Source organism: Aedes aegypti, chromosome 1 (genome assembly GCF_002204515.2).
Source record: "Aedes aegypti strain LVP_AGWG chromosome 1, AaegL5.0 Primary Assembly, whole genome shotgun sequence".
Lineage (NCBI taxonomy): Eukaryota > Metazoa > Arthropoda > Insecta > Diptera > Culicidae > Aedes > Aedes aegypti.
In genome coordinates, this window is record NC_035107.1 from 65,643,529 (window position 1) to 65,670,062 (window position 26,534).

At 35.9% G+C, this 26,534-nt stretch overlaps 1 protein-coding gene across 10 annotated transcripts in view; it reads left to right on the top strand.

Annotated features, from left to right (window-relative positions):
• The window catches only part of LOC5579161, a 49,777-nt gene that overhangs the window by 6,503 nt on the left and 16,740 nt on the right, over nucleotides 1-26,534 (top strand). The window lies entirely within an intron of this gene.

Here is a 26,534-nt window from a genome sequence, read left to right on the forward strand (position 1 = left end):
GATGATCAGCAGCACCGTACCGGTTACGGTAAATTTAAATTTCGATATGCTGACGGTTGCCTTGCTGCTGATGGCCTGTTTGCGATGTGATGTCAGCAGCCGTCATCATTATCCATAAGCATAGCCAGAGAGGGGTTGGCTGCTCGGGCACGTCTGGAGTCAATTATCAATACTAGCTTCCTTTTACCGATCAGCCTATATATCCGCGTAGCCTATATATTTTCGGGGACGTATCCCCTCCGCATGCAGCAAGCGATCTCTCACAACAATAAAGCGGGGGTAATCGAACTCGACATGCTCCGCTGTTTCCTCCACACCAGCACAGTTGGGGCACGCAGGAGATTCTGAGTGCCCGAACCTATGCAGGTACTGTCTATAGCAACCATGTCCTGACTGAAACTGCGTCAGGTGGAAGTTCACTTCCCCATCAATTCTTTTATACCAATCTGACACATATAGTATTAGCCGATGAGTCCATCTACCTTTAGTGGAGTTATCCAATTCCTGCTGCCAACCTCTGAGCATTGCCTCTTCACACGCCTTGCGGATTCGTCTGGTACCTCTTTGGTTGAAGCACTGAACGTCTTCCTTGATGATGAGCCTGACGGGATATTTTTTTTTTCTATCTTTATTAACGAGATTTTTAGCCCTGGGCTAGTTCATCTCGGGACCAACGGCTTTACTTCCCTTCCGAAGGAAGTCGTCACTGAAAATTTTTTTTAGTGACTATCTCGGGGATGGGATTCGATCCCAGGTCCTCGGCGTGAGAGGCGTGTGTTCTAACCACTACACCAGGTCCGTCCCCCTCCTGACGGGATATGATGCACACGGCCTCTTTAGAAACCGTTCGGTATTCCCTTGCTACTCTAAAGCACATGATCCATTATGTGCTTTCCAACCGCTTTAGGTTTCTGCTCGTTTTGAGCGCTTTTGACCAGATTGGTCCTCCATTCCTCAGTATCGATAGCGTCACCCCTGCCAGAAGCTTGCGTTTGCTGGTAATTACAGCAGAGCTGTTAGACATCATCCTCGAAAGCGCCGCTCTAGCCGTAGAAGCGCTTTTTATAACGTAGTTAGCGAAGCTGAGCTTGTAATCAATCATTACCCCAAGATGCCTAAGGGATCGCTTGGACTCTATGGTGTAATCACCTACCGATATAAGCGCCAGTTGCTCGGACTTGCGGTTGTTGACCACCACTACCTTAGTCTTGTGGCGAGCCAACTTTTGCTCTCTTTTACGCCTGCAACCCACTGATTCTCGAGCTCTCTAGGTTTGACCAGTTGGATGCGATTCCGGTTGGAGGGTTACTTCCGGTTCACTAGCGCCCCGACGACCTAAAACTGGTGGTTTCTCATGATCGGTGCTACTCGGCATAGTCCCCGATGATGGAGCTAGCCTACTCCAGCGCACAGTTCCCCGACGTATCTCCCGAAACCGTTAACGTTCCTGCTGCTGACCGGTGAAGTGCCGAGGTCGATCCAGCGATTTCGGTTGGAGGATGGTTTCCGGTTCACTGGTACCCCGACGACTTAAGCCAGTGACTAGCTATAAACTGCTCAGAACAGTCCCCGACGGTAGATCTGTCCTACTCCGACAAAGATTTCCCCAACGACGGAAGATCTCCCGAACCGATGCTATCCGGGCAAATGCCGAGGTCAGACCTGCGATTCCGGTGGAAACTTCCGGTTCACTGGCGCCCCGACGACCATTTTCCGGTGCTGTTTCGCGATCTACTCAACTAGTTACTGGCAGCGGACCAAGCCTACTCCGACGCGATGTTGGTCGATCCAGTGTCGGCGTCGGTCTTGCAATTCCGGTTGGAAGATGATTTCCGCCTGGCAGGTGCCTCGACGACTTATCACCGATACTGCGCAACGCCCATTCCACTCGGTCTAGTCTCCGGTGAAGGATCTAGTCTACTCTTGTCGCATCTGTTGATCTCATTTATATGCTATTTTCGATTGCCGAGGTCGGTCCGACGATTCCGGCTGCCCCAAAGACTCACAAGGGAAGGTCACGATGGTATTACACGGGATTTTCAACCGGACTTTTTTTTTGTTAGATTCTACATGTCGAAATATGAAAAACCCCAAAGCCTTTCGGATGATGGACTAGTAGTGTAGCCAGGAGGGGCTCTGAAAGGTTCGATTTTGTACGAATATAATATTATTGAGTCGATTAAAAATTTGCCAAACAGATTTTTCTCAGTATTTAGTTCAATAGTAATGAACAGAACTGACATCAATGTATGTTTATAATGATTATTTATGCCATTTACGTAGCTAACATGGGATGTAGACACCAAAACAAATTTGGTTTTATTAGAATAGTATACCAATAAGAAACCCATCCCGATTGCGCCTATGGAATGGAAAAAATACATTTTAAACATACATTAATGTCAATTCTGTTCTCTACCATCACAATAAAAACTAAAAAGTATTTTTGTCAAATTTCCAATTAGTTTAATAATATAATATACGTACAAAATTGCCCCTTTTAGAGTCCCTCCTGGCTACACCACTGGTCCATCACCCGAAAGGCTTTGGGGTTTTTCTTATTTCGACATGTAGAATCTAGCAAAAATAGTCCGGTTGAAAATCTCGTGTAACACCATCGTGACCTTCCCTTGTCAGAAGATACTATTGAAGAGGTGTCAAAAGGAATTCTTAGAATAAAATCTAGTGGAATCTCTGAATAATCCCTGAAAAAATTTCTCGATTAATTGATAGAAGAATCTCTAGAGGAACGCCTTGGAAAATTTCAGAAAAATTACATTTAGTCATCCCTGGAGGAATTTTAGGATGAAACTCATGAGATGAAGAGAAATTTATTGTAATTCCAGAATAATCAGTTTTGGGATTTTTTGGTGGATTCTTTGCAGTAAACCTTGAAAAAATATCAGAAGGAATCTGTATCTAATTGCTTCGTAAAAATAATTTTCAGGATTTGTTTTAGATCATTGAACGAATCATAGTTAGGATTCCTGTTGATGGAATTTTTGGAATTGTCCCTGGTGGAATATTTGTTAGAGTTCCTGTTTTGATTTTACCTAGCTTTTTTACGCTCGCCATGCTTTAAAATATTTGACAGAAGCTGACTACCAACACTGAACTGATACTCGTAAATAAATCCTTACACGGAAAAAAATATTTTACCAAATTTTTTAGTTGACTTTACTCATAATTAAGTACAGTGGGATTCCGTTTTTGGCACCCCCGATTTTGGCAACAAAATGGATCCGTTTTTGGAAACATTTTTCAATATCATCAAAATTTATATTTTTTATAAATATTATTGTGTCGTTTGCTTTAGCTTCACGCTTACTGCATTCCAGAGTTCAACTTTCGCCGATATTTCTCAAAATGTCACCAACTTCTAGGACCACCGTATGCGCTTATTTAATTCTAGATGGCCGTATAGTCGCAACGTTCCATGAAGTCATTAATCTCTATGAGTGTCTACTAGTATCAACTAGAGTTCCAACATCTTTTCTCAGGCATTCACGCTTTATGAAAATTGTAATTAGTAAACGTCAGTTTTCTTCAGATTTGGAACAGCTTTTCTTAAAAAAGCAACATCGACATAAAAGGAACAACAAGTCTAAAAATCACACAGAGTTTTCATCTACAATTTCGTTTCGCCATTTCAGCTCACTGTACTTTTTATTGTAGAATTACAAGCATTGCTTATGTAGAACATACCATAGCAAAAGAAGCAAATCACTTTTTCAAGAAACGATCAAACATTATATTCCAGTATTACTCAGGCTATAGTATAATACGTGCCATATCAAGATTTAATTCAAGTATGCCTGCCGCATGAAATTATCAAAATGCTCCTTACGAGATCCTGTGACCCCTGGCTAGGTCTAGGGGTTGTCTAACTGGATTCTGAAAAATCCTCACGTTTTTTGACTGCTATGTTTTGAATATGAGTTCTGAGAATTTTCAGCGAATTCTTGGAAATACTTGGGAAATCCTATTGGATATTACTTAGGGGTTTCTAGCGAGAAGCTGAGAATGTATATTGTGGATGCTGTGCAAAATCTGTCAATTCCTTGTAAACTCCTAAGAATATTTTTGGTAAGATCTTGAGGATTCTGAAAGGGTTTTCAGCGCAAATTGGGGATTGCTAGTGCAGGGTGGCCACCGAACCGGGAAAAACGGGAAAAGCGGGAAAAAGGCGGGAATTTGATTCCACCGGAAAAAAGACGGGAAAAAACCGGGAATTTGAGATGACTACCGGGAAAATCGTGCTGAACGAACATTTTGGAGCTATAAATCTACAAACCAGAATTTGTCGAAAATTGTTATGTTTGAATAACACATTGGAATGCTGAAATTTCTTCTTAAAATTGTTCCACTTTTATCACAACATTGCAAACCATGTTTCGAAATATTTTTCAAATCTTTTCACTACTGTCAAGGTCCTTGACTCAAGAATTATATTTTTTTAGCCTTTTCTCTAACTTTTTTGATTCGATGTTTTGAATCAAGGTTCAATATTTTTTTTTTCTTTTTCTCACAATCAATTATTTTTGAAAGTATCTAATATTTCATTCTTCCAAAAAATCGTCGAATAATTTAATAAATAAGTTGATGTTTTATTTCACCAATCGATCCGTGAAGCTGGAAAAAGTTCAGCTGTCAGAAGTGTTGAATAGTTCGGTGATATTTTATGAATTTTTGAGGATTTCTTCTTCTGAATAGCGAGAACAAAATTAGACATGTGATGATTGAAATAAAAGCACTCAACAACAGAAGCTATTTGGTATTATAACTTTTTTTTGACACTGATCGTTTATCTAACGGAATTCCATAAATCATTTATAATTACAAAAATACCTAACGTTTCATCTTGTTTTTAGAGTCCAGTATATTTATATAAATATACAAATATATAAACTTTTGCGAAATGCGCAATTATAAAAAAGCCTAATGATTTCACAGATTTTCAAAAAGTTTGATTTTAACCGAGCATTGAACATGAAAATTTTCACATACTTTTGTAAAATATTTACTTTTACCGAATTTATAGTGATTTTTTGACAGTTATATTGAAACCACTGTTGTTTTACAGAAAAAATCTGTTGAATCATATTTCACAAATTTTTCTTTCATTCTAAGTGTGTTGTTTGCTTTGCAGAACTCTTTATTTTCACGAAGAAAAAATCAAAAGATTATAAATTGAGTTAAAATGTCTTCAATTTGCTAAATAAAAACCGGGAAAATTCTGGCGACTGTACCGGGAAAACCGGGAAAAAAGCGGGAATTTCAAAATGGAAATTTGGTGGCCACCCTGCTAGTGGCACTCTGGAAAGTCCTTATGAACTTTTGAGTATTTCGATCAAAAACTTGAGATTTTTCACCAATATCGCAACGGAATCTTGAAAGTTTAAGCGCTATCTTCAAAATTATTAGTAAGCTCTTGAGTAGATGTGAACTCCTATCTGGCTCCTAAGTAAGATCCAAAGAATTCTAAGCAAGATTCTGTGGATTCCTAGCAAGCTAGTTTAGAACACAAACGGGTTCTATACCATTTTGTAATAATTTTCAGAGGAATTTTTCATGCATATTTAAATGACAATATACACCGTCTTAAACCAAAGGCTGCACTTATATTATACAACGGACACACGGACCAACCATTATTTGAAGATGAAGAATTTTTGTTTGACGAAAAGATTCCTCCGACAGGAGCGAACCTCCACGAAATCGAACCTACACTCCGTTTTACAATACGCCCAAACGATTGACGCCGCTAACCTCACGGCTACGAAGCCCACATTTCTATGGACAATCCTATTGAAGGCTTAGTCAATATTAGTTTTTTATTGGTACAGCAAATGATTTCAGCTGTTTTTGTATACTCTTTGACTGTAGTCAATTATTTGATATAAGATGCCTTACTATGCAAGAAATTTAATTTAAAATAATCATTTCCAAATTATCGAATATTGTCAAATTTGCTAAGCTTGGGATTAAAATAGAAATCGTGTTTCTTTAAGTCTTTTAACTAGAATCATTCAGTTTTATAACACATAGAACTTTTTTTTTGTAAATACGCTTCCAATGAAATTTCTGTATACTTAGGGGTCGTCCACAAATGACGTAGCATTTTTTCACTGATTTTTAACACCCCTCCCCCCTTGGAAAATACGTAACATATCAAGCAACCCCCCCTTCTTAATTTTTTAATTTGTTTTCCTCTGCGATTGGGCTAATACGAAACAATAAAATCCAGAAGTTCAAGTTTGATATTAATTACTGAAACGTCAGGATAATCTGACGATGATAGTTTGATATACCGCTGCGCTCAAAAATTATTTGGCAAACATTTTAAACTTACTTACTTCCTGTTTAAGTAACATTTTGTTGGTTCGCAGTTTAAATTTAATTTTGTTTACTTTGATTTGTAGTAGTTTTGCTATTGTTAAAACCTAAAATAAGTTCGGATTGATAAATCTAACGGCAATGAGTAAGGACTCAAAATAATTTAAAACATATTAAACAGAAATTTTTTTATAATAAGGATTTTTTTTTAATTATTTGCGGTTAAAAACAGATTTCAGTGAATATGATCAACAAAGTACCTTAATTTATATAGGATCTCCGTAATTATTCGCTAAATTCAAAACCATTTAGCAAATAGTGGCTAGATAGAGAAAAAAATAACAATTTTAATATTTGAAATTAGCGCTTTTTATGCAATTATCTTTATTAGTATTTCAACTAAACTTCATCATTGTCACCTATACTGAAATATTCTTACACAAATTGAAGACAAATAAGTTCAAGCACACCATATTTATTGGGAGAATTTGTAAAGAAATACAGGAATAAATTTGTAATGAACAACTTAAAAGATAATAAAATGCATAAAAATCCTGAAAATAATGGTAAACGAGGATTCTGGTAGTCCTGGGAATATTATCCAGATTATTATTATCCAAGCTGTTTCATTAAGATCATTGATATACCAAAACGAATTGTTGAGTTGACTGATTGTTGCTCTCCTGCAACATTCAACGCACTTAAATATCTTGTTTTAATACAATAATTACCTAAATGAGCATATTATAATCTTTTGAGTAAATAAAGCTCCAACAAAAAATATTAATTAAAGTAAAACCGTTGATTTTATGTCTTGTTAATAAATGGAAAAACAATATTTTCCTAGTCAATAAAGCATTGATTTTTACTTAACTTATCAAACTTTTAATTTGTTAATTTATAAATAAAATAGTTTGGTCACAAATACTGTTATATTGTATCACATAACTATATACAGCTTCTGTTTGGTTGACAGGAAAATTATAAATTTCATAGAAATGTAAATGAATTTTGTAATATTGATATTTCGAAGCTAAATCATCATTTTAAACTTAATTTTAAAAATTCAGACAAAGAACTTTGATTAAAAACTGTTTGTCATATGTTTCTACTCTTTTTAACGAAATTATTCAAAATGCTACGTCCACAAATTGGGACCCCTCCCTCCCCCTCGTCACACATCGTCACAAATTCGAGAATACCCCCCTCCCCCCTAAAATGCTACGTCATTTATGGACGACCCCTTACACTACTTGCTCTTGAACAAAGGTCACTTAGGCGATTATTGTTTTTACATGTCCTAGGTATACAAATAGTATGTATAAAGTTTATAAAACATCATTTAAGATATTTCAACTATAAAAAGTCTGTAGAACGCCTGTCAAAATAAATATGACGGATCTTCAGATTTATAACATAGTCCTATCCTACGGATTCTACTTCGAAATGGACCGTTCGGAAGTCTGGCCATCATTTGGTTCCATAATTATGATGAAACAATGTCAAAATGATATTTTTGAAATTGAAAAATGGGTTCCGATTTTGGCAACTGAAAATTTCGACTTTGTTATTATCTCAACCCAAAATCTCTAGGTATTCGCCGTCCAGTGGTGAAAGAAATACACAATACACCCAGAGTTAAAATCATGCTCAATACTACGCCAGGCTCTAGCTCTGGATCCTAAGACAAATCTAGCCATGAAATCTGTGAGAATGATGTCCAGGATTTTGCAATTATCCTCTTCAGAATTCTGTGCGAAATCTACAAAACATTGCGTGAGAATCTCACCTTATTCTTCAAATTAAGTAACGATTCTTCCTAAGGTTAAGTGAGAATCTTGCGCTGTAATAAACGTGCTAAGAGTTTCCTCAGAACCTTGTCCAAAATTCCAAATTGCAATCCTCTCATGTAATCTTGATATTGCTCAGGATTTTATCATCATCCCATCCAGAAATATGTGAAAACCATGCCTTGAACTTTGTGAGATTTATATTTCCAAGTTTCAGTTCAGTGGTGGTACCCTGGGAGGGAGTTAAGAAGACGTGACAGGTCAAAGTACAAAAACGAAACCAAATGCCTGTCAAAAAAAGACCACTTCTCATTGGTCGTTTTGGCAAAAGCCGACTTTCACATCGTTGAGTTGGATTGCAACAGGGCACTTTGTTGCTAGTCGGCCGGACTGTTGCTAGTTCATGGATGATAGTTTGCATCAAAAGTTTGGAAATTTTTCATGAAATCATTTTGTTTCAATTCAATTCATATTTGATATTAAGTTCAAAGCATGTGTTCATACAATACTAAAACATGTAAAAAATACTCAATTTTGACCAATATAATGGAAATTGTGTCAATTTTCTTCAAAAACGTTGGTTTTGAATTTCAATCTGAGTTTAAAAAAATAAAATATCCTCTATTGCAGTGAATGAAGCGTGCAAGAAACAATCAAATGATGTGCCTTGATACTTGAATTTATTAACAAGATTTGCTCAAAAAGGATACTGGTAACACTGGCAATTGTATCGTCATGGTTATCGGCTGAAAAACTACGGGGCAGTCTTAGTTGAGCTGTCACGTCCTGTCCTAGGGAGGGAGGCACAGATACTACACACGAAATATGACACAAAGTTATTTCAAACTGCAAGAAAACTCCAACATGCCAACGACAATCAAGGATGACTTGATGGAAATCGCTAGTTTTCTTTTGTTGTGTACCTCCGATCGTTCTGGACAAACATGGAAAAAGGGCCAAAGTTTTCTATGCATTTCATTTTCGTTTCTATCAGAAAAAGTGTAATTATAATTTGAATACATTATATTCAATCAGAATAAAAGGTGCTATCGTGAAATTACTTTTGAATGAGAATGAATAGCTCTTCACATTCAATTTTTGTCACATTTGATAAAATGCAAAAATAAGTTTTGATCAATTCACGCGTGTGCTAGAATAATGGCGTAAGTTGCATGATCGATTTCTCTTCATCGATTTTTTCTTTTGTGAATAAAGGTGACAAGAGACGGGTTTGTTAGCATTTTTTCACTTTAGGACGCAAGGCTGCGATGCAATCTTGTGCCCTGGTGTGAAAAAATACTGACAAACCTGCTTTTTGTCACCTTTATTCGCAGAAGAGAGGATCAATGACGAGAAATCGATCATGCGACTTACGCCCTTATTCTAGCACATGCTTGAATTACGCGCTTTTATCATGTTTGTTCATTGTTTAAGATCTGGGCTCACAGTGACAGTTTGTGACAGCAGAATCTCGGCTCACCATGACGTACAAAAATTTCGTATCGGTTTCTCCCTCCCAGGTGGTACCGTTTCGATTCACATTACGGACACTTAAGGCCTCAGTGAAGTATAACTCATCAAAAAGGGTATAGAATAAATCATTCTGTATGATTCATCAGCGTTATCGAGCCTTTGAAACACTTAACTTTCGAATGGTGGACGAAGATTTTAATTCCACTACATAAATAATTTCAAATAAATAGAAATGTGATAACTTTTCACGATTCTTATTCCGGACGCTTCCTTTCTTTTGCCTTTTTGTTCGCACCACCCAACATCGAACAACCATCACCCAACTGAAGGTGTCGGTTTGGTAGCGTGCACTGAAATGAATTTTATTGTAGAAACTACTGAATCCATGGTAAAATTAAGAACTGCACCAACGATTTTCAACCGACTACATTATTTTGTCAACTCTACCAAAACATAGTCAACATCACTACACAAAAAAATATATTCGGTTTCTTTTACCACAGTTGCAGTATTTATGATTAGAAACATGCTTGATTTGACAAGTTTCGCATTGTACTTTTGACCACACTGTGTTGTACGGTGGGTGTTACGGATTGAAATACAATGCTTTGTAGTGGATGCTACTATGGACACGGTCACATTTACTGCACTGCTCAGTGATTTGTACCAGATTATAGTAAACTTAACAGATGTTTGTAGTCGGTTGAAAATCGTTGGTGCAGTTCTTAATTCTGCCATGGAATCGGTAGATTATACAACAAAATTTGTTTGCGTGTAGGCGAGCGTAAGCAAATTGTCGGGTGTTGAATTCGCCCTGGCGCAAAATGTAAATATTGGGGAGGAAGATTTGTAACGTCACTGTATCGTAGCCATTGCAAAATTGGATGAATTGAATTCGAGCGCGTAGACAAATTTCTAGTTGTTTTACGGAATTGTGAAAACTAGAATTGAAAAGTGCTGTGGAAGGAGAAATAGCAGTTCAGAATTGGTTTTCGAGATTTCGGATATAGCTATTGGTGATCAAGCCCGAGCGAACGAAACCTGTAAAGAAAGGGATAACTAAACGCAAACTGTAAAAGCTGCTGTAACCAAATAACACTGCTGTGGAAATTTTATTTCGAGAACTGGTCCGAACGAACACTCATATTCCAGGCACTATGATTCTAATTCCGGACAGCTCATGAAAATCACAATCGTCAATTGCTGTACGTAATATGAATCAAAACGGTAGTCAGCTTCTGTCAAATATTTTATAGCATATTGTTTTTATGGCAAGCGTAAAAAAGCTGGACTGAAGAAAACTCTGGTAGAAATTGTATACATTTCTTGATGGAATTCCTAGAGGAATCTCTGGTGGACGCCCTGAAAGAATTTCGGTGAAATTGCTGGATGAATTTTTGTGAAATTCATGGAGGATTCTCTGATGGAACATCTCAAACACCCGAAGAAACCCTTGGTCTAACTTCTGGAGTAATCCCTGGTGTATCTATTTCATAATGGAATTCCAGCTCAAAAAAATAAGTAGCGCTGCCACGATGGAAATCTGTTATCATAAGCATGAAACGAGCTCACCAGTTAGTAATCCATCCTTACACTTGCATCACTTGAACCGGACTCGATTGATCCAGGCGTCCCGTAAACAAAGCATCTCGCTTGGGTTGTTTAAACACTCTTCTTATGTTTAGACCTTAGACCATATTGACGGTCGTAAGTTTGAATACTGCCGGTAAAATATCTCATTCGAAAACTACATGTTCAAAGATAGATTTTTGAGAGCGTTTTAAAGTTATTGGCTATTTTTTGACCTCAATGCACAATGTGTAACATTCTCTCAATGCATAAGGTAAGGTTATGAAATCCTTGCTACGCCCACGCTTTCATCCGGCAACCTCCGTCCGTTCGGCGTGAATACCTTCGGGCCTCTAATGAGTTCTAAATTGGTGGCGGCGGTCGTCGGGCTGCCGCTCGCTTCCAGTGTGGAAGATTTAGTTCATTTGAAATGCGTAAAAATCACACATCTGGCAAAACACAAACGACCATTATTCTCACTTGCACTTACAGAGAGGGTTACAGATCTCTCGTTGCACGGTGCCGCAATGATCATTATGATGATGATGATGGGAATTGCCGCCTTTTGCGGTTGGCTAATTGGAGTGATACTTAGCCTTAATTATCACGTGTGCGAAATGAATACTGAAAGCATACATACATCTATTGAAGCAACTAAAATGTTGCTGAAAGTTTTTGTCAATGTTTACGGTTGCAATTTATGCGTTTCTCAGTCCAATCATACACTCTACATCTCCATATAGAACTGCAGGCAGAAGTGCAGTAGGGTGGCTCAACCCTCATAAAACTTTGGAAATTTAATCTCCATATCGGTTTTACCATCCTTACAAAATTTAGTAGGATGATATCAAAGATTCTTCTTCTTCTTGGCATTACGTCCTCACTGGGACAGAGCCTGCTTCTCAGCTTAGTGTTCAATGAGCACTTTAACAGTTATTAACTGATCGCTTTCTTTGACAAAGTTGCCATTTTCGCATTCGTATGGCAGGTACATTGATACTCTATGCCCAGGGAAGTCAAGAAAATTTCCGTTATGAAAAGATCCTGTACCGACATGGAATCGAACCCAGACACCTTCAGAATGGCTTTGCTTTGTAGCCGCGGACTCTAACCACTCGGCTAAGGAAGGCCCCTCATGTATCAATGGTTCTTCTCTTGATTTTGCACTTATTTAGTCTTGACAATACCAGAGAATAAAACTTTTGAATTCAACGTAGTAAGTTTTGATTGAGGGGTATTATAAGGAAGATATGGTTGATTGAATTTTCAAACTTTTATTTATAATTTGAACCACCCTAGTAAAGTGCAGTCGAGTGCCGATGAATGGATTATTTCCTCACGTTTCAATGAAAGAGGAGGGCATTTTGGAGAGCAGTGCATAGGATTGCGGCATAGCGTAACCATTGAGCCATAAGTTCTTGGTTTGCATCATTACAATCATCATCGTCATCATCGTCGTCGTCATCATGATCATGAACATCGTCTGGATGCAGTTGGAGTGGCCTAAGGTTTAGTTTCGATGTTGAGCAATCGCGCGACGATGCAGCTTGAAAGAGGAAATGCGGAAGGCGATGTAATTGAAGAGCCTTTTTAGGGTCGGTTTGTTTTGGCTATGACTTATGTGATGAAAATTAATAATGCATACTTGAGAATTGACTCTGAAATAAAATCAAAATAATTTTAAATTGGAACAAAACACCCTGTTGCCCCATATAGCCGTAGTTCATGGGTTCGAATCCCACCAGTCGAGGATGCTTTCGAGTTGGACATTTTCTCGACTTCAGAAAGTAGCATAAAGTATGTACGTACTTGTCACACGATATGCACATACAAAAATGTTCTATTGGTACATAAAGCTGTCTAAGCTGTCTTAGCTCTGTCTAAGTTGGGACGTAACGCCAGAAATAAGAAGGAGAAGACTATACTGATCCTATTTCAATACGAGTCACAAATTAATTATCAACTATGAACATTTGATAAATTCTAGATGAAACATTGAAAGAGGAACTCTGAAGAAATCTTAGATGGATTTATTCAAAGTGCAAATTAAATATGGGTTTTGCTTATTAGAAATTTTATTAAAACATTTACTTATTTTGAATGGTCGATGTTCAGACATACCGCATCAGACGAATCTTGTAAATATAAATCAAAAGATTCATCAATTTTTGTCTTTCCGGTTCCAATTTGATACAGAACCAAATAGGAACTGCAAAACGTGAATTGTGTTTAAGTTAAGTGTTAAGCATAATGAGTACTAAAAAATTTTGAATATTTGTATGAGAAAACAAACTTCAAACCAGGGTTGGGAAAAATCTTGAAATTCAGTCTACAGTAGCTAAGCAAAGCAAATCACAGTCAGCGAAGCCAGTGAAACTCACGTCCATCGCTGCTGTAGGCAAAAAGCCTTGAAAATAGCAAAACTCTCGTTGCTAATGGCAACTCAAAATTACTGTAGAAAAATGTTCAATTTATTCGCTGCATTTCCCGCTTTCAGAGTCTTCATTGACACAAGTGATTTAGAAAATTTATGCACCTAACATAGGCTACTTGATGAGATTCACGTTTTTGAACTACTGTACTGGGAAAAGCCACATGAGCTTCTCGAAATTCAAGCCTACTACTATTACCATTCTCAGCACTGCTTCAAACGTTGAGCTCTATTTTCTCAATGCCTACTTTTCCCATCTGGGACAGTTATGCATTAACCTTCTTAAAGCATTTTAGAAAAAGTTACACATTATGCATTAAGAGTCAATAATGACCCATAAATTCGAAACGCTCTCAAAAATCCACTTTTGAACCGTTTTGATTTTTTAGCTTTATATGAAAGCTATGGATTTCTGGAATGAAACCCTGGACATTCTTTGGGAGTAGGGCCATTCTGGGCACAATGGCACAAAGGAACCTGGAACCTGTTCTATAATACGACGATTCAAAATTTATGGTTTTTCATTTCGATTCACAAGAGCATCAATTTGATTTGGCCAGATTTAGAAGCAATCGGCATAATTCGGCAAGTTATTATTCATGTTTTTTTCTTCGAATTATAACTTTTGACAGAATTCGAAATTTTGGGACCAGTTGAAATGGCCCAGACAACCACAAGTCGCAAAACAGTTAACGCAATTATTCATTTATTTATACAAATTACATCAATCCCACATGGTGCATCAATCTTCATGGTGCATGAAATCGTCTGATTGATGAGTTTTCTCGCATAAAACGCTACTTTTAGAGTTCATTTGTGCATTTCTTTTCGTCCCGCATACTCGTACAAAGTAAAACAAAGCCATTCGCATTGTAAGCCATTTTTCATCATATGAAATATGCACGTATATCGCTTTCACTTTTGTACGCATAATGACTTTCCGCGACATCTTGTAAAATTTAATGCACATGTAAGCATCGTATGTGTAACGATACCACAATAGATCAAATTCATGGAAGTAGTGGTTTAAATTCCAACAAAAAAATCGCATAACACAAAAGGTGATTTCGAAAAATCTCCAAAGGTGTCCCCCACATGAAATTTCCGAAATCGATTTTTTTTTTAATGCCAGATGTCTTAGAAATGCATGAAACGTCGAGATCTGGTGTTATTTGGAAAAATTTTTTTTTGAAAAAATCGACCTTTTGGGACTTAGTACATTTTTGAGTTGGGGGAGTGAATTGAATTTGAAATGAACGATTTGAATTCAATTGCTGAGAAATTCAAGGAAATAGTATTGAAACATATCCTATATCATTGTTGGCCACTGAAAGCATATTATATGTGATGTTTCATTAGGGTGGTTCATTTACTTTCCATTAGGATAGTCCTTATTGTTAAAAAATAAAAAAATATAAAAAATAGAATTTTAATTGAATATTGAAGAATATATTGAATATTGGAACATCTCTCACATTATCGTAAGCCATTTTCTACATTTAATATGTGGTATTTTATTAGGGTGGTTCACTTATTTTCCATTACGGTGGACCTTTCTGTCGAAAGATCATAATTTGAATGGGATATTAAAAATAATAGTATTTTATCACCTCTTTCATCATCGTAGGCCATTTCCTTCAATAGATTCGTGATATTTCATTGGGAGGGCTCACTTATATTCCATTACGGTGGTCCTTTAAAAAAAATTGAGAAATTTGAATGGAATAGTAAATACAAGAGTAATTAAACATCTCCTATGTCATCGTAGGCCACTGTTAGCATATAATATGTGATATTTCATTGGGGCTATTGTCCTCAGTTTTGCATAAAGGTGATCATTTAATTTGTAAATTTAAAAAAAATATTCTCAACAGATCTAAAAAATCAACTTTGTTTGTATAGTTTTGAATCATGATTCTGCATTGGCATGCAACTCTTCGTTAAGATATTTTCATTAAGGTTTTCTTTTGAATAGTTAAAATAAAACGTTTCAATAACAATAATCAGTGAATTCAATAAAGCACAACTCTAACTGCCATAATCAAAATACAGATAAAAAAGGAATGAAATATTTTTTGACGTATTCAAATTATGACAATAGCTTGATGGGCGACGATAAAGGGCAACAAAAGTGTTTAGTTTATATTTTCAAAAGAGATTCTCAGTCTTGGGATCCTTCATTCCCGAAACAAAAGTACGTTGCCTTCTGCTTGCTATAGTACACCCGATTTGGTTGTGACAATGTAGGCAATTCCATTATTAACAATCAGTTCTCGTTTATTCTTCAAAGATGTAACAAAGTTCCTTATAGAAGTTTTGTCGGAATTTCATATGGATTTTTTCGTTGGAGTTTTCAACGGAATTTTCTTTGGAGTTTCCTTTGGAATTTTAATCGGAATTTCCTTCGAAATTCCTTTTGAAAATTTTTATTGGACTTTTCTACGAAATTTCCTTTGAAATTTTCTACGGAATTTTCATCAAAATTGGAATTTTATCCTGAATTTGCTTCGGAATATCCTGTGGAATTTTCTTCGGTATCTTTAGAAGTGCCCTTTTGAATTTTCTGTGGTATTTCCTTCGAAATTTCCTATGAAGTGTCCTTCGGAATTTCATTCTGAACTTTTCATTGAAATTTTCTTCGAAATTCACTTCGGAGTTTCTTTTTGAGTTTCCTTTGAAATTTGCTTTGGAATTTTATTTGGAGTTTCCTTCCGAATTTCTTCTAGAGTTTCGGAATTTCCTGTGTAATCTTTGGAGCTTCCTTCAGAATTGTATTCGAAATATTATTTGGAATTTCTCTCGAAGCATTCGAATTTACTTTGGAATTTCCTTCGAAATTTTCTTTGGAGCTTTCTTTGGAATTTCATTTGGGATTTCTTTGGACCTTTGAAATTTAGTGCGGAATATTCTTAGAAATTTCCTTTACAATTTTCTTTGGAATTTCTACAGAGTTTCCTTGAGAATTTCCTTACAAATTTGCTTTGGATATTCCATAGAAAATTCCTTAGAAATTTTCTACGAAATTTCCTTTTAACTTCCTTTTTTCATTGTAATTTGCTTCGGGATTTGCTTTGGAATTTTCTTTGGAATTTCCTTAGAAATTCCCTTTTGAATATGCTTTGGATATTTTTTCAGAATTGTCGTCGGAATGTCTTTTGGAATGAGCTTCAGAATTTCTTTTAGAATTTTATTCAGTTTTTTTTTTAATTTTTTTTCGGGATTTCCCTTATATTTTGAAAGTTTCCATCGAGTTTCCTTTGGAATTTATTTTGGAGCTGTGATTTTTTCTTCGAAATTTCCTTAGAAATTCCTGTTTGAATTTCATTCGGAATTTGTTTTGATTTTTTTTTATGGAATTTCCTATGGAGTTTTCGGAATTTCCTTTGGAATTTTCCACGGAATTTTCTTCGGAATTTCCTTTGAATTTTTTTCGGAATTTGCTTTGGAATTTTCTACGCAATTTTCGTCAGAATTTCCTCTAAAATTTGCTTCGGAAATTCCGTTGTATTTTTTTTTAAGTTTCCTTCTGAATTAACCTTGGAATTTCCGTCTAAATTTTCTTAGGAGTATCCTTTAAAATTCCTTTGCAGTTTTCTTTGAGGCTACTTCAGAATTTCCTTTGGAATTCCTTTATTACTTCCTTCAAAATTCTCTTTGAAATTTCTTTCGGAATTTCGTTTGAAGTTTACTTCCAAATTTGTTATAGAGTTTCCTCGGAATTTCCTTTGGAATAACCTTTGGAATTTCCTATGGAGATTTAGAAATTTTATTAAGAAGTTTTGATTGGATTTTTTTACAGAATTTTCCTTTGGACTGTTTTACGTAATTTTCATCGGAGTTTTCGTTGAATTTTCTCGGAATTTACTTTAGAATTTCCTTCGAATTGTTTTTTCGGAATTTTCTTAGGATTATCCTTTAAAATTCCTTTGTATTCTTCGGAACTTCATATTTCATTTACTTCAGAATTTCCTTTGGAATTTCTTCATGTATTTCTTTCAGTAAGTTGCTTCAGGAAGTTATTTTGGATTTCTTTGGAATTACTTTCAGAATTTCCTTCTTCAGTTTTTTCAAAATTTTCTTCGGCGTTTCCTTTGAAATTTTTTCCGGAATTTCTTCTGGAATTGCCTTCGGAATTTCCTTTGCAATTCACTTCGGAAGTTCCTTTGAAATTTGTTATGGAATTTCCTTTGCAATTTCTTTTAGAGCTGGCTTCAGAATTTCATTTGGAATTTTCTGCGCAATTTTCGTCCGAGTTTTCTTTGGAATTTCAGAACATCCTTCAAAAATCCATTCGGATTTATTTTTATGAAATTCCCTTGTGAATTTGCTTTGGAATTTCTTTCGGGATTTGCTTTGGAATTTCGTTTGGAATTTATTTTGGAGCTACCATCGGGATTTGATTTGGAATTTTCTACGTTATTTTCGTCGAAATTTACTTTGCAATTTGCTTCGAAATTTCTTCTGGAGTTTCCTTCGGAATTCCTTTTGGAACTTCATGCTAAATTTGATTCGGAATTTCATTTGAAGCTTTGAAATTATTTCGGAATTTTCTTCGGAAGTACCTCTATAATTTTCGCTTCCTCTAGAATTTCCTTCGGTATTTCCTTCGGAATTTCCTCTGGAATTTCCTTCGGAATATCCTCTGGAATTTCATTCGGAATTTCCTCTGGAATTTCCTTCAGAATTTCCTCTGGAATTTCATTCTGAATTTCCTTTGGAATTTCCTTCCATATTTCCCCTAGAATTTTCCATTGGAATTTCCTCTGGAATTTCTTTCAGAATTTTCTCTTCCGAATTTTCTCTGGAATTTCCTTCAGAATTTTCACTAGAATTTCCTTCGGAATTTCCTCTGGAATTTCCTGCGAAATTTCCTCTGGAATTTCCTGAGAAATGTCGTCTGGAATTTCCTTTGGAATTTTCTCTGTAATATCTTTCGGAATTTCCACTGGAATTTCCTTCAGAATTTTCACTGGAATTTCCTTCGTAATTCCCTCTGGAATTTCCGTTGGAATTTCCTTTGGAATTTCCTTCGGTATTTCCTCTAGAACTTTCTTTAGAATTTTCTCTGGAATTTCCTTCGGAATTCGCAAAACTAAATTGGAAAGGTCACTGAGGCTCAATGCTTGATCTCTGAGATGAGTGCATCTGAAATCACGAAGTAGCAAGCGGATTTTGTATGAGACGAGGACTCCGATCTGGTTCAGCTTAGTTAAGTGTTGCATTCCGAATGAAAATCACGCAAAACTTTTCAAAAGGACCTTTCTAACAATGAGAGGCTTTCTAGAAAACTCTTTTGTTGTTAACTAAGTTACCTTTACATTTTTCGTCGAACATTACGCAAATATTATGTAGTAGTCCACACCATAATCTTTCGGTCTGTAGATATTAAGGTTGAAATTTTTACAATGACACCATAATTAAGGAAAGAGGGCGAGACTTTTGCGAAAAATCATGGTTTCAGACTATACGAAAAATGATGCACCCTAATGGAAAATGAGAGAAACTCCCTAATGAAATATGTTAACAGTATCCTACGATGATGTCGCATATCAAATGGAACTAGAGGCGAATGAATGCAGAGGAATTTAAAGCCTTTCAAAACAAAAATGAAGACAATGGCCTACGATTATAAAAGAGGTGTTAAAATACTATTGTGCTAAAAAAAAAGGATCAAATTCAAAATTTCTTGATTTTTTTTAATTTTCGGCAAACACCAATGGAAAATAAGTGAGCCACCCTTTTAAAATATCACGAATCTAATGAAGGAAATGGCCTACGATGATGAAAGAGGTGATAAAATACTATTATTTTTAATATCCCATTCAAATTATGATTTTTCGACAGAAAGGCCCACCGTAATAAAATACCACATATTAAATGTAGAAAATGGCTTACGATAATGTGAGAGATGTTCCAATACTATTGTCTTCAATATTCAATTAAAATTCTATTTTTTTTTTAACAAAAAGGACCACCCTAATGGAAAGTAAATGAACCACCCTAATGAAATATCACATATAATATGGTTTCAGTGGTCAACAGTGATATAGGATATGTTTCAATACTATTGCCTTGGATTTCTCAGCAATTGAATTCAAATCGTTCATTTCAAATTCAATTCATTCCCCCAACTCAAAAATTTGCTAAGTCCCAAAAGGTCGATTTAAAAAAAAAAAAATGTTTCCAAATAACACCAGATCTCGACGTTTCATGCATTTCTAAGACATCTGGCATCAAAAAAAAATTCGATTTCGGAAATTTCATGAACCCCCCTTTGGACATTTTTAATGGGTCAAAAAAGCCAAACTTTGACCGCTTTGGGGGTCCACTTAATGAAGTCCGATTGACCTCAAATTTTGCATGGGGACTTTTTTCGAGGAGACAAAACTTTTGAGCACTACCATTTTTGAAATTCGAAAAATCGATTTTCATTGGCACCTCAATGTATCCTCCAATGGTTCCTTCATAGATTCCTCCAGTGAAATCTTTACTGGAACTCTTTCAGGATTTTTTCCAAGGATTCGGAATACTCCGTAATTTCTGGGGAGACTTCTCCAGGGATTTTTCAAGCGAGTTCTTCTTGTATTCCTTTAGAAAATCTTCCAGAGACTTCTCCATGCATTCTTCCAGGAATATCTCTACATTCTTGCAGGTATATCTTCAAGACTTTCTCCAGAAGCAACACTACGACAATCTCTTCAATGATTTCCTCTGAGGATTCCACCTCAGATATATATATAAATATATTGCCAAGTAGTCCTCTCGAGATTCATCCAGGAATTATTCCGGATACTCTTCCGGGATTCCTCCACAGATCTCTCCAGGTATTCTACCAGGAATTCCTCCAGAGACCCTATCACGAATTCCTCAAGGAATTCTTTAAGAATTCCCTCCAGAAATTCTCCCAGAGTTACCACCAGGAAGGATTTCAAGGATTTCTTCAGAGAATCGTCCAGAGATTTGCCATGAATTTCCCCAGAGATTCGTTCTTGGCCTTCAAAAAATCCTCTGAGGATTCCTTCAAAAGTTCATCTTAGATTCCTCCAGAGATTGATTTCCTGCTGGAATTTCATCAGACATTATTTTAAAAATTTCTCCAGGAATTACATTAGGAAAATCTCTAAATAAATTTCTTTAGGAATATCTCTTCATGGATTCCTCCAGAGATTTCTGCTGGGATTTATCCAGCAATGTCTCCTTGGATTCCTCGAAGGATAATTCCAAGCCTTCACTCCAGAAAAATCTCTACAGTGATTTTTCCTGGGAAACCTCCAAGGATTCTCCAGAGTTGCTTCCAGGAGTCTTTCAGTAGTCAAGTTCGATAATCCTTCAGAAATTCATATAGGAGTTTCTCCAGAGACTCCTCCAGGGATTTTTCTAGTAAAATCTCTATAGGAATTCCAACAGAGATTTCTCCCGGTTTTTATTTAGGAATTTCTCTAAGAATTTCTCCAGAAAAATCTCTACAAGTCTAGAAATTGTTCCAAGGATATGCTTGTAGAGAATTGACTGTATATTTTGATGCAATACGCTTTTCATCCATGAAAAGCCGTTGAAATAATAAATAATATGTAGCCGAAAAGCATATTTGATGTTTCAATAATTTCTTCAGGAATTCCTTCAGAGATTTTCTGGTGCATCCCTCCATTGGCTCCTGCAAGATTTCCTCCAGGGATGCTTCCGGAATTTAACCTGTGATTCCTCTAGATTTTTTCTATAAGTTTCTCCTGGGATTACTCCAAAAAACCATCCAGGAATTTATACAGGGATTTCAAGACCAACAATTGAAAAGGCCTCAAGTCTGAAATGTAAACATATCGGTTTTCTGCTGATTTCAATGTATAAGAGCCTATTCTTACTAAAACATACAATAGTCATTTAAAAATATGCATAAAAGTTGAAAAAATAACATTTTTCTAAAAGGCCCCATCTCATTTTCCGCTAACCAGGATATTCATCGTAAATGCGGCCTTTTCTCAAAATGGCCTCATTTCTATATCTGACGGAAACCGAGTTGAGGCCTGTTAAACAAACATCAAAATTGCAATGTAGATTGCGAAAAACGTTCCAAATTCACTAAGTAGATGCAGGTTATACTACGGAACGACTGCTCCTTGTATTATTTTATACAGTGGTTGTCTAAACGGCGAACATTATCGGGTTCCTGTAGACTGATGTATTTTGTATCATACTACCTAATAATACCTGTGTCAGCCTGTCTGTACTTCACAAATTATCAACAAAAACACGATTTGGTTTCAATTGCATGAAAAATAACGTTCAATTGCAATATTATTTCAATTGAACCAATATTTCCATACATTTTCTGGACGACAAACTCGCGTAGCACATACATAATGTTCAAGGATGACGAAGGGTTCAATCAATCACATATTTAATCGACCACACGAATCTTCTCTTGCTGTAGGGATCTCCATGTGCTTTACTTTACCACTTAACACTCTTCTACACTTCAAATTTCTTATTTCATCATCAATTTTGAATGATTTTCAAAAGGCCACATCAGAAGATGATGAAAAAACAAGCCACAACTAGAAGGCCTCAACACATTTTAGAGTAAACAAAGGCGTCAACTCACAGGCCTCATCAGCGTCGGCCGGCGTCTATGGGCACAAATGAAAAGGGCTGCACAGGCTTTGGTGAAATAAAAGCCTCATTTCCTTTGACTCGTTTTTTAGCAGGATTTTTTGCTAAAATGATAGTAATGAATATTCTTAGCTATAAATCAGTTTATCCATCGACTTTCTGGACGATAAAATAACATACAATGCTTAAATTCATAATTTAAATTTGATATATTGTTTGACAAAACAAGATTGCATTTTTCTCATTGTTTACTTTTTGGAGATGTGGCCTTTTGAATTGTTAGTCTTGATTTATCAAAAAAAAAAAAACACTTCAAGAAAGGAGTTCCTGGAGGAATCTCTAAAAAAAATTCGCAGAGGGAACCTTGGAGCTATTCCTATTCTTTTTGATGAAATCTTTGGAGGAATTCGTGGGTGAATCTTTGTAGGAATAGCTAGATGAATGCTTGGAGGAACCCCCGAAGGATTTTTTGAAGGCTCAAAAGGAATTTCAAGGGAAATCCCTTGAGGATTATCTGAAAAAATGCTCAGAATAAATCATGCAGTGATTTACCTGGAGGTATCCCTGAGAGAATTTCTATTCTATTCTATTCTAAGTGCTTACACAGCCAATAATGAAAAACATCCTGGAAATACCGGAACGTCTCCTGATACTTTCTTGTCAGTATTAACATTTGCAGCATATAAGATACAGATATTAAAATGGTTAGGCCCACTGTGCAGATTTGAGTTTGAAGATAATTTGAAAATATACGCAATACATCATGAGAGTTTGTTTATCGTTTACTGCTACGGTTTTGATTATATTGGAAAGATAACTTTAGAGAATTGGTCAAAAGTTTTCGATTGTTGTAAAAAAGTTCTCAATTCTTCAATTATTTTTTAAAAAATAACATAAACATAAATAGTTTCTCTTAGTAGTGCTATTATAGACACAAGATGTTTACTATAGAAGCTTATCCCAACTACTTGTTTCGATCATTTTTTTAACAAACCCGAGCCTTGGATCAGGGCTGGTAATGTTCATGGTAGAAGCACAGACAAACAGACGTAACACTTAGAACAAATCACGATCAAAATCATAGTCACGATGACATTTACGCCCAATGCTCAAATCCGTGTCTTAGGCCAACAGGCCATCAGATACCCGGACACTTAAGCTGTCACAAATTTTTAAACCACATTTTCAAAATATTTCTTTGTGAATTTTATGAAATATTTTTATGTAACAAACAATTTAATGTTAGATCTTAGTGAGAATGATGAATGTTAGAAAAAATGATATTATGCCATGAAAATGGTTGAAATACAGAAGCTTGTCTTGTCCTTAAATCCGGACAGATCTATTTCAACGTGGAATTATCAAACTAAACCATGTTGAGGTTTTGAAACCAACAGATTTTGAAACACTTTCATGAACTTATGCAATGATGATACTACCGTGGTGAATCAAAATCCGGACACTCTGATGATATTCAATAATTAAAAGCAAAATAGAATATTAAAATTACTGTTTGAATTCACAACTTTTGCTATGAACATAGCTGATTGTTTTAACATTCATCTATAATCTAGTTATCATTGCCAATCAGTTAAAAACAACAAAAACTAAGAAGTTGATCCAGTTGAACGTCATTCCTTCGTGGTGCAAGTGATTCTGGTGATAGCGTCGATGAACACACACACACACAACGTTTAGTTGATGAGAACATATGTGAATCTAACAATTAATGTAGTAATTCAAACTGATTTGTTCATGAAGTGATGGGTTAAGTATTCAGTTACACTCAGTGCAGAAGTATGCAATAATTAAACATTCAAAATAGGTACAAGATCTAAGAAAAGAGGCCGTCCGAAAACAAAGCCAAGTGATTATAAACCCGGACATTGCAAATAAATCGTGTATTTACTTAGCACGAGAACACAATTTACAAGTGAAACTGATAAAAAACCTTCAAAATCATCAAATTATGTGGAATAAGTGATATAATTTGCTGTGCGTCGTATTATGTAGAAAAAATGGACTAGTAAGTGATTGTTGCAGCTCAAACCATAGCCATAACAGTTCAGGTAACAAAACAACAAATGTGGCTTACATTTAAATATTTTATTCATCACAGAACACGCATATGGTACTTAGAGTGTTACAAATTGAGTTGATTTAGAAAGTTTTGCATTTTAATATTGATAATTGCATGTTTTGAAAGACGTCCGGATTTATAGACATGATTTATGCAAGTGTCCGGATTTAAAGACAAGACAGCCTTAATTGTTTCAATTATTTTCACTATAAAATCTTCAATTTCATCGGAAAACTCATCATTTTCTCTTAGTTCAGACATGAAAGTGTTCGTTTCATAATAAGACTTTCATTGATTTTGAATAAAACCTATTCGAAACGTATTTAGAACATTTATGTCGGCTTAAGTGTCCAAGTATTGATGCAGCACCCGTGGTGAATCAAAATCCGGACGGTACCAATATCCGGACAGTTTGATAATATTAATTAATTTCAGCTTAATTTGAATGATATATGTTTAGATTTTTTCATACCTTTTACTTCGAACATTGAAGAGCATTGTACCATCATTTTAAATCTAGTTGACACTGCCAAATTATTAATTAAAATAATAACAAGTTAGTTGTTACTGAGGGACGTCATTTTATCGCGGTCTGTGTAAATTCAAGTTTAACGATCTTTGACGACACAAACCAAGACACGAAAAATGTTTGGTGAAAGAAAAATTGTGTGAACCATATTTTTATGGAATGTTTTGATCGCAATTGACTACAGAAAGATAATCGCAATTTTACATACAAAGGTATCGACCATGATAATTATATTTTGAATTTGTTTATCGGCATATCGGTCTATTACGCTCGAAGTAAGGGAGCATGGAGAAGAAAGCAATGAATACTAGATGGATAGGTACCGTAAGGGAATGGCGAGAGAAATTGGATTAGGGTGCTGCCATAGTAAACGCGTCTTGCGATGCGTGCGCGTGTGCGAGCCCGCAAAGCAGAATATCAACAATAGGAAATCCTTTGATCGCATCGCGTTCGTGGACGTGGACGCGTTACTATGGCCGCACCGTTAGATGTTGAAGAGGGCATACCATATGAAACAGTATTACTTGAAACGTCCTTCCTTGTGGCTAACTTCCCCTATGGGAACGGCTTGGTGTGTTTTGAGAATGACATTACACATGTACAAAATATGTACGTCAATAGATTCTAGAATGATGGATCTGTATGGTATTCTTGCAAAGATGAACAAATATTTCATATTATTACACAGGTGTCCGGATTTCGATCCAAAAGTGTCCGGATTTAAAAACGCCATTTGTATCAGGTGTCCGGATTTAAAGACAAGACATGCTCTAGTATTTTATTGATTTATTTGTAAAAATCATACAAATTACCGACAATTTCATCACTTCCATAAAGATCTAAAGTGTAAAAATATGTTGAATAATAATACTACGAGAATATTCCAACAAAATTTTACTAAATCTAAGTTTGAGCATTTCGGTCGTCTAAAGCGTCCGGGTATTGATGCATCACGGTATATATTGAAAAAATTCTTATAAATGTGCTAATAATATAGGTGTCCGGATTTTGATTCCAGCATGTCCGGTTATTTAACCCATGGTTGAACATCTGTCCGGATTTAAAAACACGACGAGCAATATAAATCCAACGGTTTAGGTGAATAAAATGAAATAAATACTTCAAAATATGCTATGTTCATCAACATCAGATCTGATTATTGGTTTCAAAGTAACACTTTTAAGAAACTGAACTAGATCATGTTGCAAATAGTGTTTGAATACATGGCTCGTCTTAAGCGTCCAGACAGGTCCGTCGCACTCGGGCTCAGATTGGGTACTACTTCTAGTACTGCATTTGGTCCCTCGGTAGTGCAAAAGGTACCCAAGTTTGACAGATCGCAGTACACTTTTCACGGCATTCTAGATTACCTTATGAGCCATTACATTTTGGGCAACTGTAAGGGACATGGAGGTCTTTAATTTGTCTTTGGTCCGGATATTGATGCATCACGGTAAGTGAAGTTGGTAGTTTGATAACCTGATCTGAAATGCCTGTGGTTCGAACCGCGACAATCACTGATTCATTCAATTTTTCTGCCCAAAAACGATGAACTGCATTGTTCTTGTTATTCGTTTTACATGTTTAAAACATGTCAAAAACTTTCTTTTTTATATCTATTGGTAAATATGTTCTTATACTATCAAACTACACGGTATAAAACCAATGTCCGGATTTAAATACACTTGGTCCAAATGGCGGACAACTCGTTTTCACTGT